The 19,434-nt window shown below is 46.9% G+C and overlaps 1 long non-coding RNA gene across 1 annotated transcript in view; it reads right to left on the bottom strand.

Moving 5' to 3' along the window:
- LOC136021534 (uncharacterized) overlaps positions 1-19,434 on the bottom strand; it is a 63,400-nt gene that overhangs the window by 21,294 nt on the left and 22,672 nt on the right. Inside the window, exon 3 of the long non-coding RNA XR_010615807.1 lies at positions 2,012-2,131. This is a non-coding gene — a long non-coding RNA (uncharacterized LOC136021534). The remainder of the gene's footprint in view (positions 1-2,011; positions 2,132-19,434) is intronic.

Raw genomic sequence — 19,434 nt, 5'->3', positions numbered from 1 at the left:
GAGCAGGAGTGCTCACAAGCACTTTTATCATACTTATGTCTGGGGTTTCCCAGCTGGAAATGTCTGTGCTTGCACTGTGTAGCTTGCAGGCAATGAGTCTGACTCCTCCAAGAAGCATCACAGCCACTGCTCCACCTCTGTATATGGCGAGTAGTGTATGTGTGCTCATGGGATATGGCTGTTGTGCACGGAAGCTATCAGCCTTAAAAACAGCACAATGAAGCTCTGGTGTTCCCAAACAGAAGAGGACACATCCAGGAAAATCTGCCTGATGGCAGTGACCACAAATAAGGATTAAATGAAATGCTTCCTGCATGCACTGGAATACCCGGACATAGTGGATTCACATCCCAAGTGTCAGGCGCCCAAAACTTGAGGCTCCCCAGACTGGCTGCAGAGCTCCCAGGGCAAGGAATGGCCATACACATGCAGCCCCAAGAGCCACATGCCTGCACCTCATGCTCCATAGACAAGTCTCTGTACATCTTTCACCAAGTGATGCGGTGGATGCTTCAAGGGTGGGTCCTACTGAATTGGGGTTTGGTGAAAATGATGTCAACAGCAGAGCAGACAGTGTTAAGAGCAATGCTCTTGTTTTCAAGTGCACTCTTAGCTGCTACTTGTGTAGGGTCAATGGGGGCTATTTTCTGTTGTGCAGAAATGCGATAACCCCAAATCTTTTGTGGTACATCCTGAACAATGCTGCACTTCCCAGATCCCTAAATAAGGGGGGGGGGGTGGGTATGAAAGATTGTTGAAATTACAGGATGAGCAGCATAAATAAATGTTTAATAAATATAATAATAAATAGTAATAATAATAATAATATGTCTGGAGTTCCTCCTGTACACCATGGTACCCTTGGATTCATTCACTTGGGATCTTGTGGGGAAACAAAGTGCAAATGAAAAGTGAGCTGGGCTCCTGATAAATACACATATAGATAAACGTATGTATGGAAATATATCTCTATATTATTATTTTGCTGTGAAAGAGTGGTCTTTAATCCTTTGCCTGTGTTCCCTAGCCTCCCACTCAGCAATTCTAGGCTGTAACATATCCCCTATTGGCCTCTTGGAGAGGGTCTTTATCTTTTCCTGGTTTGCATTTCCCAAGAAGAACCATTTGGAAAACAAAATCGTGTCTGGACTGCATGAGATTTGCTATTAACCAGAACAAATTAATACAACCTTCAAGTCATGGTCCAAGTAGTGAAGAAAGTGAAAGGAAGGAAGGCCAGAGCAGAGCTAAAGGGTTGCCTCGGGCATGTGATTTCATCGCTGCTGAAATAGCGAAGTACAAGCCCATATCATGGGATGGGGACAGGCACTTTAGGATGGGCTTGTAAGCTCAGAGGGGATTTCTAGATGGGATTTCATGGTGAATGGAAGATACGGACCAACAGAGAGGAGATATTTTAACCACAAAAATACAAATGGAAATTTGGGGAAGAAATTAGGGGCATGGGGTCAGGAAAGAAAGGGAATAATGCATAAAGTTGTGTTTGGTCTTTCTGGATCAGCAATTAGCAGGAAGAAATCCAGGCACTACCTGTCTCCCATCTAAGGTATGGGCTAGCCGTATGTCAACAGAGAAAAAGAGACATCTCTGATCTATTTGTTTAACAAGCTGAGATCAAGAGAGAGCTACACATGCTTCCCTAAGGAAAGTGACCATGTTTAGTGGTCAGTGCTGAGCCAACCTTATCAAATGTGGCCATTGAACCGAAAGAAGTCTGACCACCACATCTGGAACGAAACAGCTGGCAACCAAGCAGGAGTGGAAGGGGGAGCAGGGTGGGTAAAACCTCTCCCATAAAGCTATTTCATTTCAACAGTGTAAAAGGATTTTATTTCAAGTGTCATGTTGATTCATTTCATTTTGACTTTTATATTAAACCACTAATTGTATTATATATAAATGTTGACATTCTATTAATATATTAATACATTAATACTGTGGTATAATATAATACTCCATAGAAAACGAATGGGAATGGCAGTGCACGTACCAGATGTTTCATTCTTGATAGAGCTCGCACATCTCACAGCCACAAACATTTTCAGCATTTCTTTCTGCCTCCTATTTCATCTGTTTCTCCCATATTGGGTCAGCTCAGATTGTCTCAGGGCTGCAAGAAAGAAGCTTGTAGGTTGGCTTCTAATAATTGCACATCCTGTGCGGGTTCCCACATGTCCTCCCATATCCCAGGGCAGAAGATGTTTAGACAGAAGTCCTAATCCTTCTGTCTCATTTTAAATGTGTGGCCCTTTTCCATATCTTCCTTCTCTCATTTTCATCTCCAGGTTCCTAGGGTCCCCTCTTCCATGCTCCCTCCAGCCCATCATGCCCCACAGAGCACTTTTAGTATGAAGACCTTCATACTAAAGAGGATCAGTGCCATTCTCTTCTGATGACATTGAGAGGAATGGGAGACAGTGCAACTGCTTGAGCATTGGTATGAGAAATGGAAAAGCTTTAACCAAAAACAAAATCCAATGAATCTGCAAAAGGTTTGGGTTTTGGCTGCACTCCTGGCAACAGCTTCTGCCCTTGCACATGATTTATGCAGAACTTTGCTGTAGTTAAGTACCCACTAACACTCATTTTTTTGTGAGCATCTAGGGCTGGTTTGAAAGAGGGTCCCCTCCAGCACAGGGAAAATATGGTCACATTTTTCCATAATTTTTAAACAAAACTAAAAAAAAAAAAATAATGTTTGAGCCTCTTGGATTTTGGAAAAACAAAAACTTTTGGGTTTTTTTTCAGTTGAATCCTTAAAATCTGCTGCCAAACCCCCAAAGCTTTTGGATTTTTGTCCAAAAAAATAATACAATTGGGTTTTGAGGTATTCTTTTGGCAAGAAAGCAACGTTCTGAGGCGAGCAGATGCTTTCTGTAGGAAAATGTCATCTTGTCAAAAGCACAATCTTCCTTCTTAAAGGACATTTATGCCAGAAAGTATTTGATCAGCTCTGTTAGCATCCCTTATCCTCTTCCAGGGATAGCGACATGGTGACTGCTTTTTAACAAGATGAGCCTTCCAAGAATAGTTACTGAGGAATCATGAATTTCTGATCATATCTGGGCTTGGTACATGGGATTACAAAAGGAGCCAGTCTTATATTCCAAACCATGGGATCCACCTATAGCATGGTGTGCGATTGCTGTTAATAAAGTGACTCCATACTTAAATGCAATTCCTCTGTTGTATAAATATATATTTCCTTGGCGGGACACTGTGGTTACTCTAAGAAGCTGGAAGACATCAGAGCATCACGTTCCAAGCTTGGCATTGAACAAGAAGCCACCAGAATTAAATCAAAGTGCTTCTTTCTGGCAGGCGAAGCAAGTGTAATGAAAATTCCAGCCTTGATCCGCTGCCAGTGGTAGGCAGCAAATTGAGTGCATGCCTACCACTCCCAAACTGAAGTCCTTCAGCCTTGCCTGGGATGCCAGCTACCAGAAGTACAAAAGATGAAAACAGTCTGCCAGACACGGCAAACCAAAGCGCGCTCTTCATTAAGAAGAGCTTATTACTTTCTTCCAGCTCCACCCGTGAGCGCAAATCCACCCTGCTCAATCTTGTTGGGAGCTAATGAAGGGAGGTTGACTGCTCGTGGTGAACTTGGTATTCCAGGAAAGCTTTTGAGGTGCCTCCTTCAGCCACCAGGACCTGCCCTGATCCCCTCCCCAAAAGGTTCACATTCTTTCCAACTACAAAGTACAAGATCTCTGTGGTTATAAAGGCAATATCCATTGAGGTTAGATGGAGAACCAAGGGGAAATGTCAGCCGGAGGAGAGGAGACTCAGTTTGGAGAGGAGGCAGGCTCACAAGGCTGGTTTGCTTTCTCTCAGTCTCAAAGATCTGAGTAATATCAATTATTAAGAGGAAGTGAAGCTGCCTTTCTTCAAAGCAAAAGTATTTTACTAGTGGTACGTGCCATATACATTGCAGCTGATGCTACGGGGCTGTGTCAGACTAGCAGCTGCCCCTCCACTGATGACAGAGGGAGCCATGGTCCAACCTCTGCAGAGAGTAAGGAGCCTCAACTGTGCACCTAGCCCTCCAAAAGAGGCATTATAGCAGTCACAATTTGTATTTGAGGGCAATATTCAGATCACCTGCCTTTTGACTCTGGTGTGTTGAGATTTCCCATCTCACTGATGGGTCCCCTTCACCCCCGGCTTCCTCTTACCCTCCATCTACATGAAACACACATTCACACACATCGAACAATGCTCATAGCACCACCCACTCCTGTGTTCATCACCTGGGCCCAAGACATCCGATGGGAGAGGGGCAAAGACAAAATCCTTAGCTGGAAAAAACCATACTTTGCCTTCATACACCTTGTGCCTCCAGAGCACCTCTGCTGAGGCTAGAGATTTGCTCCAAATTAATAGAAATGAGGCTAAAAAGCAAGCTTTACCTGCTGGCCTGATGGAGCTGCACTTAAAAGCTTGAGAATATTGCTATAATATTGGAATGGGGGGGGGGGAAGGGGAGAGCTTTCAAAATGGCTCAGACCTATTTTCCTGGGGACTGCGGTGAGAACAAGGTTAGATCAACACTGGGTGCTTCTGAAGGTGCCACCCTGCACTGAACAAGAAAGCGAGGCTTTGAAAACACTGACTGAGAAAAGGGGCCTTTGAGATTTTTATCTGAAAGTCGGAAGCAGCAGCAGATCCCCATCAGTGAACACCCCCTTTAGAACCCCCCCCGCAGCCATCTGCATCTATACATTCATTTCAAGAAATGTGGCCATTTAATAATTAATGTCTATAAGTGCCTGGCTATGAAAATGCAAAATGAAATATTAACTAGCGTCGGAACCGAATGGGAGGACTTCCGAAAGGGAGTGAACAAGAGCCATGTCATACGCTATTCCCAGGGAGCAGCCTCGAGGATCTAGAGCAGAACGAATCCAGGTGGATGAATACAAAGTGCTTGGTAGCAGAAGAGAAGGTAGGTCTCTGATATTATTGTCAGAAGCCCTCTTCCCTCAAGAAGTCAGATATAAGGAGACAAATCACTCCCAGCCACGGTTGCCTTGCTCCCTGTGCCATATTTAGCCCAGATTTTGGATACCAGGATACCTTCTGTGTCACCAACTGGTAAGGCCTGCAGCTGAATATGAATAATGAAGAGTGCAGCTCATGGAGATGACAGTGCAGGCTGAGATGCACGTTTAAAATCCCTCTCCATCCACTCATAAGCTGCTGATCCACTTCTGATAGAGAGGATGCTTTGGAGTGAACTGAGAGTAATCAGCCTTAAGTCAGAGCAAACCATTTCTACTGTCACTGCTGGTGAGAGCCAAGGATGTTAATTGTCTCAAGACTAAGAAAACCTGGGTTAAGAGGTTGGTACAGATTATCAGGAGTATTTAGTGCAATAAACAGCTTGGAAGTTAAACCTCACACTCCAGAGCTCAAACAAATCACTCTTAGAAACCAAGCCGGAATTACTGTGGGTTGCAGATAACCACAGTTCTGCTTTCGCTAGGAATTTTACATCTTTGTCTGGCAGAAGCAGCAGTTTTGGGAAGACGAATTCTTTCCAGGTTTCCTTGGCCATTCCTCCTTAGAAGTTTTAGGGGGGAAGGAGAGAGGGGTTACCTGTGTTTTGGTTTTCCAGGATTCCCAATTGGAGCAGATGTTTATCATTTCCATCCAGGCTGATGACTAGCAAGGCATGTGCCAACCAACAAACAGTATGTTTGTGGTAGATCCCACACTTGGGTAAGTGCTGGCCTTACCACAAGTGTATCACAGCGGTGCTGGCTGCACATCAGCCTCCAGAAAGGCTGGACATGAGCCCCACATCTGCCTGGGAAACCCTCAACCAATGTGCAGCAGTGGTGGGTATTGGCAGTCAGATGTAGGCTGGGTTTGACAGCTCTGTTCCCATGCCTAAACTCATCTCTGTGCCTTTACAGAGTGCTGCTTTATAGTATGCAAGTACAGCAGGGTGCCTGCACCATCATATGGACTTTGATTTCCACCTATACCTATATATATATAGGTACCTTCCATGATGAGACTGTTCTCTGCCTTCAAGAAAAGGCACTGCCACAGATAACACCAGCAGGTAGGTGCTACAGTGCTGTGTGTGGAGGGGTAGGAGCAAACACAGATAACCAGAGCACAAGAAGAAGCCTGCAAGACAGAAGGATGGGGCTCTGACGTGGGATGCACTGCAGCCATTTCCAGAAGCAGCAGGAGCCGATCAAAACATGGGATTTTTAGGGAAAAGTAAAGACATTGCTTTGACTACAGAATAAGGAACCAGCTCTGGGCACAGGGCAGCTCTCCCTCACTTGGGTTTTGTAGTCCAATTCCACACATCAAAAAGGGCTTCCTTGAAAGTAGAGACTCTGGAATCCCATTTCATAACATGGAGCTGAGTTTTCAGCTGGCTGAAATCTCCATGAGCCAAACCTAGCAAATTTACAACCAGCTCAGATATGTCATGTGCAGCCTGAAAACGAGAACCTCCTTCATATGTTTGCTCTCCAACGCGTCACAACGAATGCTCTGAATCATCCCCAGGCAACTGTATATTCCTTATTTGCTGTATTTATTTACAACTCCAGGGTTAAGCAAGTGACTCCAGTACTATGGCATCCATACAATTAAACGTATCATTTTCCCATCAACTGCCTGGCTGTGCCAAGCCGGGCAGCTTGGATCCTGATGCCATATGGAATGCCTCTCTGCCTGCACAAGGCTCAAACGTGGCAATTAGAAATGGGCCAGGCTTTTCCCCTACCTCCATAAGCAATAAGGGACTCTAGCATTTGGGGGGGGGGGGGGTTGAGGATGAGAGGACTTCAATTAGCAGAGCAAAGGGTATTTATCAGCCCTCTCAACTAGGACTGAACCATGGGCTTTAACTGATAGCCCTTATGGGAGGTGATGTGGACATGATGCTCCTTATCCCCTTTACTGAAACGCAAGGTGCTCTCCAATAAAACAGCACCATGAAGGTTTAGCTGCAAAGCAAGTGCTTGGCACCACGCAAAGAGCATTAAGAGACTGCTCTCTTCCCAGAATCATGGCAGATCCTGCTCATCTCATGCCCATCTTCCATCAGATGATCTCTGGAGAAAAGGGGGCTCTGCTCTGCAGGGCAAACTGCTGCCAATGGCCTTTCACAGGCATGGAGATGACAGAAGAATTAACCTGAGTTGCTCTGCACTTATGGAACCAGGTCTGACCTCCTCTTTTGCAACCTCCTGAGATGACCTTGAACATATTCATGTTCCCACTGCTCCCAAGGTTGGGCTCTGGACTCTGTTTTAAGTCTCCCATGAATAACAGTGTCAGATCTTCACGCAGCTATCTCAGGAATGTGGTCAGGCTGATCTCCATGCTTACTCAAGGTGACATTGATTCATTCTCCCTCTCACTGGCCAGATTACGTTATGAGAATGTGCTTCATAACATCCTTGCTTACCATCACCCGGCTCCCATCCCTGACCTCCACCTTTGTCAGCCCCCCACTCTGGGGTTTAGGGCTTTCTCATCAACAGAACACGCAACCACTCAGGGTTTGGCAACAGGCTGAGAGATTACATTTAGAGAAGCATCAGAGGTCAGGGTTTGAACAGAGGCCCTATCCCTACACTCCAATCATTTCGTGCTCACACACCAATGCAGAAACCAGGCGTATCTCCAAGGAAGGCAAAGAGCTGGGGATGAGAGGACCAGGCCCAGATTCAGATCCATCCGTAAGGGAGGAATTGCCTCTTAAGTGATTTGCAAGCAATTGCTTTCATATTCAAACTTCTCATAAAGATCTGCAGCCTATTGCCCATTCATGGCCTGGACCCAACATCACCTCATGAGTATCTATGCTCGAGGCACCACATAAAAAAGAGACATCTCTTCTTGCCCACAGAGGTGATGTATTTATGGTACCTGGCTGAAAGGTGTTTAAGCAAAGGACTTTAGGGTTTTGAAACACATCCAGGTCTTTGTTTTTTCCAGGCTTCTGTGGAAAGCTTAAATAAAGGATTCAGCTTTGGAAAAAGAAAATAAAACAAGGAAAAAAGAGGACAGACATCTGGAGTGCTGAACAAGGCCCTCTCCTCAGGCTGACCTACTTATGGTGTTTGGGGAGAGCGTTACAAGCCTGTTCAACAGGAGGAACAAGCAACAGAGGATTGAATTCAGCCTCGGAGTAAACAAACACAGCTCTCTCCATGTGAGCTCTGCACTTCTCCACCAGGTCTCCATCCGATCACCATCATCACAGCCAGCGTGGAATGGCATTCCGGAGCAAGCGCTCCTGCCCACCTGATGCCAGGAGAGCCCGGATACAGCATCCCCACGGCTGATGTATGTGCCCATGGCTGGCAGAGCTCTCTCCAGCCCAGCCCTGTGGCTTCTTGTGCGGTTCTTGTGCACAAACAATAGGGAGGACAAACAAACAGGCAGAGCCTCTGCCAAGGGAAACAGCAGCCGGAGCAGCCCTGCCTCTTCCCTGCTCCATGTGTGGCCCTGGAGACGCAAGTCCTGTGGCAGTGACATGCCACATCACAGCCTGCGTCCAAGTCAAGGTTGCCAGGGCAGAGCCATGCGCTGCTCCCTGCTGTGTGCCCAGCTTTTGCTGTGGGTGTTCCTCACCGTGGGGCAGAGGAGGTTCAGCATGAAAGTCACAGCAGTGCACTGCAACGAGGGCAAGACCAGCCACATGAAGTGCATGCCACTGCATTGTCACTTGCTGGGGGCAAAGGCTGCCATGCTCTGCAAACACAGCAGGGTGTTGGGCTGACTCCGTGTGTAAGGAAGGTTCCAACCAAGACTCCAACAGTAAGGTTCGTTTCTTGGTCTTTTCGTTGCAGGCACTGAATGGAGGAAGCAGAGCCGGTAAAGCAGATGTGGGGGCATGAATGTGAGATGTGGGCTGATGCCAAAGGCCACCTTCTTACAGCTTGGGTAGGGGAATCTAAGGTAGAAAGCCACAAACACTACTGCCATGCTATGACACTGGTCAGGGAAACCAGCCATCTTCAATCTGGCTCAGAGAAGCAATTCTAACTCTCAACAAAACTCCCTTTAGCAAGGAGCAGGAAAAACACCTTGGAAATCAACTGGAACTCTAGTTCACTGCCTGCATGCTAAATGCTGACGAGGGGCCCTCCTTCATGTGAAATTATTGCTGAAATATCAGCAAGTTCCCTGCAAATCAAAAAGTAGGAACTAATAGCGGTGCCCCAGGACTTTCTTTGCAGGTAGAAGTCCATCCACAGCCTGCCCTGGGAGAGCTGGGGCAAAGGGTAGGTTTGATTAGACATTGCCAAATAAACCTGCTGGGATTTCTTTATACTTGCCCTTCTCTCTTCCAACTTGCTACTGACAACCTTTACCAAACCCATTTCAACTTCAAGTCATGTTATTGACAGTAAAAGAGGTCAGCCTGGCTGTTCCCTGAGATCCGGCTGTTGTTCCCTTAAAATCACACCTTGCTTCTAAAAGGCATTTCATAGAGCAAGTTGCTCAAGGTATTTTGGCACGAAGCCTTCCAGCTGTGATCAGGAGGGTAACACAGGCAACACAGACCTGAGGTAAACAGAAGGCTTGTTTTGGAAACACACGGGTTTAAATCAGTGCTTTGGCCATCATGCTGGCTCAGAGATAACTTGCGTGGGTCTTGCCCAATGCAGAACAAACTTGGGAAAATGCTCTCTGATAAAAAGGGGTCAAAGGCAGGAATTCCTGAACCGAAAAGATAAAGTCAAGGAGAAGAAGTCAGGGTGAAGCCGCTGGGCCCTCAGGAAGGGGTCAAAGAGGAGAAAGCTATTTACTCACAGGCAAAACAAGCCCAAACATCTCTGCCAGCGAGGCCTTGGAGAGATGCTGTGTACTGTAAACACCACCTCCCAGGTCAGTGTCCTTCAATTCATGACCAGGACAATTTGTACTGTTAATTTAGCTGCAAGGGATATGCACTCTGGACAGACAAGAAACGCACTGTTTGCTGTAACAGCCTCCCCTTCCCGATAAGAGCTGCCCTTGGAACAGTCCCATCAGTCTCCAAAACAACCAGACTGCCTGTTAGTGCTCAGAAGCACCCCAATAAGCAATTTATTTCCTATTATATCTTAAGACGGTTCACAATACGCCCATAGGCTGCAGCACATTGTGTCAGACCAAAACCACATTTCTATTAATATCTTCACTCCCTTCTCCCCATAAAACCTGCTCGTGTTTTTTCTTTCATTCTAAGCACAGAAAAGCCTGGCCTAATAAAAGAAAAGGCTGAGGAGCAAAGGCAGGACTCCTCTTCAGATTTGAGCATTAAAATAGCTCAGGGATCTTGGCACTCTCTAAACCTTGTCTAGATGTGATGCTATTTGGGGCTTGCTTTACAGCGGGTCCCTAGAATAAACCAATTTTAAGCAAAGAAAGGAAAAACAAACCCAAAAGCTCAGCTCCTCATTGCCCCAGAACAAAACCAGATTCTTTCTTTTTTAACAAAACCTCATCACTGAGGTGAAAAATGTGAGTTCAGGAGGAAAGCGTGGGGCCTGCTGGTGGGGTGATTCAGGGTTTATTTTATTAAAAGCAACCAACCAGGCTGGTTTGAAACTTTCCAGCTTTCCCTGTGTTTTCCTTTGCTGCTCATCTTAAGATTGCATCCACATGGTTTGGACCCCTCAGTTTGAAAAGCCCCAGACAGCTTGCTAAATGCAGCTTAGAGCTGTGCCCAAGCCACTCTTATCCCGTTATCCCTCTCCCATGTTTATGGGGCTGTGGGGAGCCAGTGGTACCCTCTAGACCTTAAATATTCCTGCTGGGCTGCTAATGCTGCCTTGGGAGAGGCCTCATGCTGGGCAAGCTTATGGTTGTCACTCACATGATGCTCTGAGAGCAGCACCCAGCTGCAGGCTCCACTCTGCATCCTGCAACCCCGGTGATGGACACAGATGGCCACTCACTCTGCCAACCGGACATCCACGGATGAGGGCTCTGCAAGTCCATTTGCTTCCAAGAGCACCGTTGGAGACAAACACCCCTCAACTGCAGCTCAGAGCTGATGCTGGGGGCTGTGATTGACTTTGATCTGCACCTACCATGGGGTCTCAGGTACAGGCGCCCACATTCAAACACATGATACCAAGAACAAGACAAGGGAGTGGCAGGTGGCAAATATACCCAAATATACCCTTTCTGCTGATATCCAGCCCTTTTCTTCTACTGCCTGTGAATGTGCCCACCACCCAAACCCACCTCAGAACCCACAGCAGCTCTGGGGTAATGAGAGCCAATGCCACCCTGAGGCAGCAGTGCCAGGGGTATAGCCATGCTTTTCTTTCAGGTCACTGAGAAAAGAAGGTCCTTTTTTGCTAGTGATGAACAGAGGGTTTATCCTTGCTCAGCACAGAATGTGCCTCCTGCTGCCCCATGTCACGTGTGTGAGCAGAGGTGGCACAGTCTGCCCGCAGCCTGATAAAGGCACACTGTGCAGTCCAAACAAAGATAACTCGGGGCACCAGGTCAAAAAAAGCTGTGTTTTTCCTTCAGGGTGAGCCCCTGTAAAAGAAGAGCCAGACTCATTTCAGGCCAAGTGAGAACTTGTAAAAAGAGCCTTTCTCCATGCCCACTGGGATGCTAAAAGCTTACAGCGACTGTCCTCAAAACAAAGAGCAGCAATGAGTGTAAGAGCATAGAATGGAGTGTTCCAGGCGACAGAGCACCCACTGGTAGGAAGTGAATCAGTGCTGATCAAAGGGAAAGGGTAAGCCTTGCACGATGCAAAAGCCAGTCCCACTGTTCAGAGCAGGTTGCACCAGGAGTCAGTAGGGAGCTTTCTACTGGAGTTGGGTCTCTTTTTCTGATAGAAAATAAGATTTCTACAAAGCTGAGCTATGTCATGGGAAAAACTTTTTCCTCCCCCTCAGCTAAATTGAATTGTTCATCCAGCATCAAAATGGAACATTTCCTTTTGGGCTAGTTTAAGTCAAAAAGGAATGTCTAATTTTGTTGGAACTACCTGAAATGCTCTATTTTGAAAGCGGGCTCTATAAAATCCAGCTCCATTTCCCTGTTAGCTATTGCTTACTCAAAGGTTTCTTCTCTCACATGCTCCTCTTTTCCATCTAGGACTGATCCCCTTGAGAAGCTACTTCTCCCATCAAGTACCATGCACCCAGGGAGCCGTTTCACCCCACCAGACCCCTGGTACAGCAGATGGGTTCAAATAGAAACAGGGGAAGTTTAGACTGGATATAAGGAAGAAGTTCTTTACTGTGAGAGCGGTGAAGCACTGGAATGGGTTGCCCAAAGAAATGGTGAATGCTCCATCGCTGGTGGTGTTCAAGGCCAGGTTGAACAGAGTCTTGGGCGACACGGTCTAGTGTGAGGTGTCCCTGCCCATGGCAGGGGGTTGGAACTGGATGATCTTAAGGTCCTTTCCAACCCAAACCATTCTATGATTTCTAAACAGACACCTCCCCAGCTCAGCACAGCAAAGCAGAAGACGTGACCCACGCTTACAGCATCCTCCATCCCCCAAAGCGATCTTTTCAGCTATATCTAATGTTCCTTTAAAACAGTCTTTCAGCTCCATTAATAATCTAAACAGATACCGGGGGTCTAATTAACAGGCTAACTGGAGAGCGCAGTTGGGCATGTACTCAGGCAGGAATCACAGTGAATATATTGTAGTGGCAATGAGCAAAGAAGAAACGCTCCTCTGCACCAAGGGCCTGGTTTGATCACTGGTTTATAGGCAAGGTCTCAACCACACAAATAGAGCCTTGATGTAAAACACTATTTGACCACAACGAGAAATAGCTAAGGAACACCTTGGCTTTATACACGCATCCATGAATTTCACATCCCACACACTATTTAAAACGACTTTCCAAACAGCTTTCCAATTCGTATGACATTGGGGAGGGGAGGAGTAATGTTCTAAGACTTTCCAGAGGTTTCAGTTATGTCATGTATGTGTCACACAAATGTGTAGCACAGGAAATAGCTGAATTTCAACACCTAAAATTAAACATTTTCCAGGGTAGCTTTCCCCTTAGCAGCCTGCAGGAAAACATCCTCTTGTTTCACTCCTTGAGGTTAGCATTAGGTGAGATGCAAGGTCCTCATAGCATAGGTCTCCTGTGGTGTTAGGGGCTCTTTTCACTGCTATAAACTCATGCATACACCATCTCATCAAGTAAACAGTTCCAATCAAACACCAGTTCCTCTGCCTGGGAGTTGGAAATTATTCCTATCCTGCAAATATGTGTGATGCTTCAATAATACCTAAGTCGGCTTAAAAACTGGAATTGCCACTTCGCTGCCTCTTCTTGTCAGTTCAGCCTCAAATTGCACCCGTACGGGTGATGCTGCCCTTGCTCTGTGTCCTCTTTGAGCTTAGTGTCCTGATCAGATCTCATAGCAGCAAAGCCACGTCCTCAGGGACATATTTCAGGTCAGGGAGTAAACATGAGTTACTCCTGAACTGAAGTTTTTCCATTCCATTTGGGAAATGAAATGTTTCACTAAACCCCAAGTGAAAGGCGCTGGTTTTTCCTGGTGGGAATTCGTGTTTTAATCGAAGCCCTGATTTTGTGGGAAGCGTGTTTTTCCTACCCCTTCCGCAGCAAAATCCTTGGCAAGCTTCGTTATTACATCAAGGCCACACTTAAAGGATGCCACAGCCTTGCGAATGCCACGTGGCATTGGCAGCACCACGCGTGCTCCAGCACTGTGGAAAGGCTGACAAGCACATGTGAGCCTGGTGTGAAAATCCATCACTTTATGAAACGCAAGTGCTCTGCCAGAGCATGTTCTCTCCTCTCAGAGATGTGTCTGACTGGCAGTGGACATGCTCGGGGGCTTAAAGGATAACAGGCACAAGTAGCACAACATGTCTTCATTGTGCGGTTGAGCATATGCCAGCAAATACATATACACATACATGTACTTTACAGACAGAAGGCTTGGGTTTTGCACTAAAAGAGTCCCCATGCTGCAGACACTCTAGGTGGTCGTAGTTCTACATCTCCCCTGGATCGTTTTTGGCTTTGGAGCTGGGCAGCGTCAGTCTTCACTGGGATGCAGAAACACCTATTTGTTTTGACAGTCCCTTCTGCTGCTCATCTGAATTTCATAGTGTGGGCTCCAGGCTGTGCCAGCACACGCTTCCAGGTAAGATTCCTGCTGATTCCTCTCATTTACACACACAGTGAAGACAGCCATGTGCAGAGCATTTCAACTTGTGTGCCTCTAGTCCCTGGTCTCAGGAAGCTGAGAACTGCCTGGCTGTAAATCCTGTTCTGCCGTGTGACATTTCCCAGCCCTTTCTAAACAAAACCCATCTTTCTTCTTTCTCCAGAAGCCATTCCTCTCTGCCCTAGGAGACATTTCCCTCTCCCACATTAGGGAATGGGGCAAGTATTCTTTTGCAAAGCAGGACACGTTTGCAGCACATCCCAGCTTTGCAAGAGAGCCCTGCATTTTCCCTGAGCTCTCGAGGGGGTGACAGTCCTTCGGTGGCTTCAGTCCCTCTTCTCACACAACCCATTTGTTCCTTAGTGCCTGATGGTGCTGCAGATTTCCAAGTGTCTGTGATGGCATTAACTGGGCAGGACATCATGAAAAGAGACAGATGCTTTAGTCTGAAAGAAAAATCACTGCCTAAAGAAGGGATTTGGCTTTGCCCTGTAACGTCCCCAGTCTGCACAGGGAGGACCACCCCAGGCTTCTGGGCCAATGGATCAAAACAGACCAAGAAGGAATATAAGCTAGGGACCTACCACCTGCTAAATTCTCTGTTACAGATAAGTTAGAGCATTCCTCCCAGCTGCAAAGCTCAACCCCTTTATCTTTGAGTGCATTGACTCCTCTGCTCAGTCCTGCAGTCACTTCACATGCAATTTAGCCATGCTTTTCCTCCCAGCGCAGAGCCCCAAGAGCAATTAAAGACTAACCAGAGCTGACAGATGTTAATAACATGCAACCCAGGCAGGGAAACAGCAACCTGGGCAGATGCAGAGGGGAGAGCTCTGTATCTGTGGACTTCAGATAGACTAGGGGCTGAAGGAGGCTCTGCTTCAAGACTGTATCTATGCACTAATGGAAACTCAGACCAATAAAGCCAGCCTTTCCCCACACAAGGTAACTCATCCATGTGGAGGATCAGCTCAGGCCACCCTTCAGATCCAGCCTTACAATCATGGGTGCTCAAACAAAATAGTCCCTTGGCTCTGGTCCCAGCCACACAGGTTTGGTGGCCATTTCCATGGCTGATCCACTGCGTCACCGAGACACATTGCTGCTGCAGCTTACCGTCAATGCCAAGCACTGATCTCCCCACCCAAGCAAAGCCAAAGGCTTTGTCTCCTATCAGATAGTAGGTTTTAATTAAAAATGCCCAATCCCTGTAGCTAATGAACAGCCTCTGAATTCCTTTTTGCATCGCTTTGAGTATAGGATTAATCTGAATGCATAGTTTACACCACAGCTTCTAGCAAGAGCGAGCCTCTGGGGCTTTCATGTGTCAGGAGTTAGGTTTGGAGCAAATCCCCAGTCCAAGGAAGGTCCTGAGTTTATGTGTAACTCCTGCAAGTGGCTCTATGTTGCTCTCTAGTTTTTCTATTTCCTATATATATTTAATATGCAGCAGCTCTTGGGAATCCATAAATATGGCCCAAGGAAAAGAATTCTCCAATGGCAATAACATTTAACACAAACACATTTATCATCTACCTCTCAGCCATTCAGTGGCCTTTTGATGCCATTATCTACCACATAACCCTTCATTTACCCCCCATGATGTTCATCATTTGGAGCTGGGGAGGGGGATGAAATGAACCAGGAGGCAGGAATTCTGTGCAGAGCTGGTGCGGGAGGGCAGCAAAACCCTCCAGGGACTTGGAGAAATGCCCTTGGGCTCAGGAGCCAGCCCTTGTGTGATTTCTGCCATGGGTTTACACCAGCTCTAATTTACTCCAAGCTGGAGGTTGCACTGGGGCCACCAAGCTGCCACCAAGCAGGGGTTGCCAGACCCTGGGAGAGAGCAGGGATTCAGAGAGGTGCCAAGAGGCTTTATAAAGTGCTGAAGCTGTTGAGGTCTCGGCTGCCTTCCTTGTGCAGGCGCTTCTGGAAATCCCCCTTAATGTTTAATTAGTGAGAGCCAGTGCTCAGCAAGTGGGAAGCCTTCCTCTGGTGTCTCATGAGATCTCTCAGCCAGCACAAAATCATTCCCCTCAGTCCACACACTTCCATTTCACTCGTATTCAGGATTATAGCCTGCAGGGCGTTGACTCGGACCATGTATAAAGAGAGGAGCACCAGGAGCATCAAGGCAGAGTGGTGCCTCTGCCCACCTCCAGCACCACGGCTGGTCCAGTGTTCAAGAGGACGCCTGATGTCCCAGTTGGACCACGCTGAGCCCTGAAGGCACAGGCACAAAACACCATCACATCAGGCAAACACTGTCATTGCCAGCAGCCAGGTTACACTCACAAATGGCTGATTTGCAACAGAAAAGGGAGAAAAGCCACCAAACCTGCTGCCTCCTCTCCCAGCAGCAAGCCTCCATCACTGGTAGATGACAGGGGCCAGCCCTTCCCTCCTGCGCGGTGGCTGAGAGTGGGATACACACACACTGTTATTCTCAGTAATAAGATGCCTGTCAACATATAAACCAATTAGGTGCAGCTTTTGTGTTCGTAATAAAGCTGGGCAAAATGCTTTCTATGAGCAAGTGCTTTCAAGTGAAAAATAGCTTCTGAAAGAATCTGACAGTTCGCACATGAGGTTTTGGTTTGCTCAGGGTTTGGGGTTTCTTTCTTAAACAAAGCTCCAGTAATGAAAATTCTGACATTGTTTCAAACCAAGAAACTGCCTCAGTTTTCAACAATCCTCCTGTCACACACACTCGGTTGCTTTAAGCTTTTCTTCCCTTTCCTCCTTTTCTTTTAATCACAGGAGAAGGATGGAAAAAGAGGGAAGGAAAGAAAATCCGTGTCTGGGAGGAACACACTGGAAGTGATTATTTCCTTCATTTTAATCACATGAACTCATTTCACACCAATGTTCATGTGTGTTTCCATGTGCTCCCAACTAAGATCCATGTTTTGCAACGGGAAGTATTTATCATTCTAGTTGCAGTTTCCGAATTACAAGTTAACCACTGTCATCACAAACTAGCCTTTACCATAAAGATAAAACCCAAATTCTGGCTTAAATCAAGGATGATCACCCTTGTGCACTGCCCGTGACTACAAATGCTCCCAAAACTGTTTCTGTTGCAGATGGAAAAGCTGAAAACCAGCAGTTTAGTCCCATATATCATATAGTTTTTCAGAGGACAACAGGAACAACTCCCACTTAATCTAAATGGAGGCATCAACCAAGTTTTGCATTTGGGGTTAAAGCACGGAGTGCTAGAGTGAGGAGGTGCGATTTATATTAATAAAATCCCAAAATAAGGATCCAGCAACCCCGGAGCAGCTTCCCTCTCCAGATACGGAAAGGTCTCAACGAGTGACCTTACCCTCATTCCAGCTGTGCAGCTGCAAAGGGTAACTGCTGTTTGTTCCAGATAACGTGAAAATTACCTATATTAAGAGTCATTATCATCTCCCTCTAGTGGTTACTCAGCTCTCCGGACCCTAGACACGGATCCGTGCCGCAAAAAGGAGAGGAATTGCGGGTAGAAAGGAGGAGCCACGGAGGAAGCGGAGTTTGCGACAAGGCGCTTGTGCAGAGCTCAGAGATGAAATACTCGCAGTTTCATTTTGGCTGGCTAAGCACCGCAGCTCTCCTCCTCCCCGAGATGCTGCAGGTGGCCCTAAACCATCATGCAGCATCCTGAAATAACTACGGAGCGTAACTCACTGAAAGCCGAGTGTAGCTGAGCCAATCTGTGATACAAAGAAGTCAGCAGCTTTACTCATGTTGTAACCACAGCATCACTGCTGGCCAGGTACCTATGGCTGTGCAGTGCAGGACTAGAAGAAAGCGAGATGGGATGGAGTGAACCATCACCTTGACATAAATCTGTGCCTTTTAACAATGACCACAGGAGAGCTGTTTTGTAATCAAAGGCAAAATCACCCACCCTGGCACCTGCAATCCCTTTCTAATACATTCACATGTTGCAGAGATGCATTTACTACTGAAAGCTGCTTTGGTTTAGAGCTGGAGCAGTGTAACGGGGGAACCAGGATCTGCCTTCCCATGTTCCTGCAGCACGATGCCGGGTACCCAGTGGTCTCTGTGTGTTCTGCTAAGGACCCACCTGTTACAGCTGAAGGGTTTTTGTTCCACCTTCCAGAAAGAAAACCTGGGAGGGAGTGAGACATGAAACCTCCCCAGATGTTGAAAGGAAAGGAACCCCCTCCAGTCACAAGGCACAGCCAGCCTTGCAACATGTGCAAAAGCCATTTCCAGAAACAAGTGGAATTCAGTTCCCTCTTTATGCGACAGCAAGGAGGTACAACAGCAGCAGTGCAGGAGAGCAAGCAGAGACAGAGGATTCGGGACTCATGCTTGATGTTTGGAGCCAGTCAAGTCTTTAGGTCTAAAGCGCTTCTAGCCTTGTAGCTGGCTTTGCAAAGCAGCCCAGTACCTGCAGCCTTTCCATCCCATAGCAGGACAAGCATCATTCAGGCTGCAACCTCAGAGTATCCCTCTATACAGCACCATCAAGGCACAGTCAGACACAGCAATTCATGCTCGGGCTAGTTTTCTTGTATACGAAGAAAGAACAAGTGGAGGAGAGGGGCCAAGGGGCTGAGAGCAATATGTACCTATGCATGTGAGCAAATAGATTTCAATTAGGACAAAAAGAAGGATCAGTGGAGGTCTGTGCAGCCTGAATGATCTGGAGAATTCCCAAGGGCTGCCTTGAAATCCAAAGTGTTGTGTTTTGAAATGGACACAGACCTTGGCGGGAAGTGGGGGAGCAGACAGTAATGGTTTAATAGACTGTGGAATGGCCATAAAGAAAGAAAAAGGGGGGGGGGGGGAAGAAAAAGCAGATGGCAGCCCCTTCGCAGGAGCCATAAAATTTCATGGTGTATTTTCTATCCATGGCTTCACTGTAATTCAAGCCTTGGGGGCCAGCTTTCTCTGGCAGTGGTTACTGAGGGGCCTTGGAGGGCAGCGGTAACAAAGAGTGGACACTTCTTGGCCCTACTGACCAAAAGCTCCTGCTTGGGCTGGGATAGGAAATAATAAGCAAATAATTGCAGAGCAACACCTATCGGAGGCTTCCCAAATGCAGCCTCAAAGCAGAAACGAACTGAGGAAAACCCAGAAAGGCCCTAGGAAATGGAAGCGGAAAAGGAGGCGCTTTGCATCTGCAGACAGAATGAAAAGCTCAAAGGAGAACTACGGTCCCTCGATGCTTCTTGCATGAAAAAGCACTGTAATTTCCACAGCCATGTCCTGCCTGGGCCACTGGGCTGT

This window comes from Lathamus discolor, chromosome 13 (genome assembly GCF_037157495.1).
Source record: "Lathamus discolor isolate bLatDis1 chromosome 13, bLatDis1.hap1, whole genome shotgun sequence".
NCBI lineage: Eukaryota > Metazoa > Chordata > Aves > Psittaciformes > Psittacidae > Lathamus > Lathamus discolor.
Note: the sequence above shows the minus strand (reverse complement) of the source record. Positions and strands in the feature narration are given on the sequence as shown.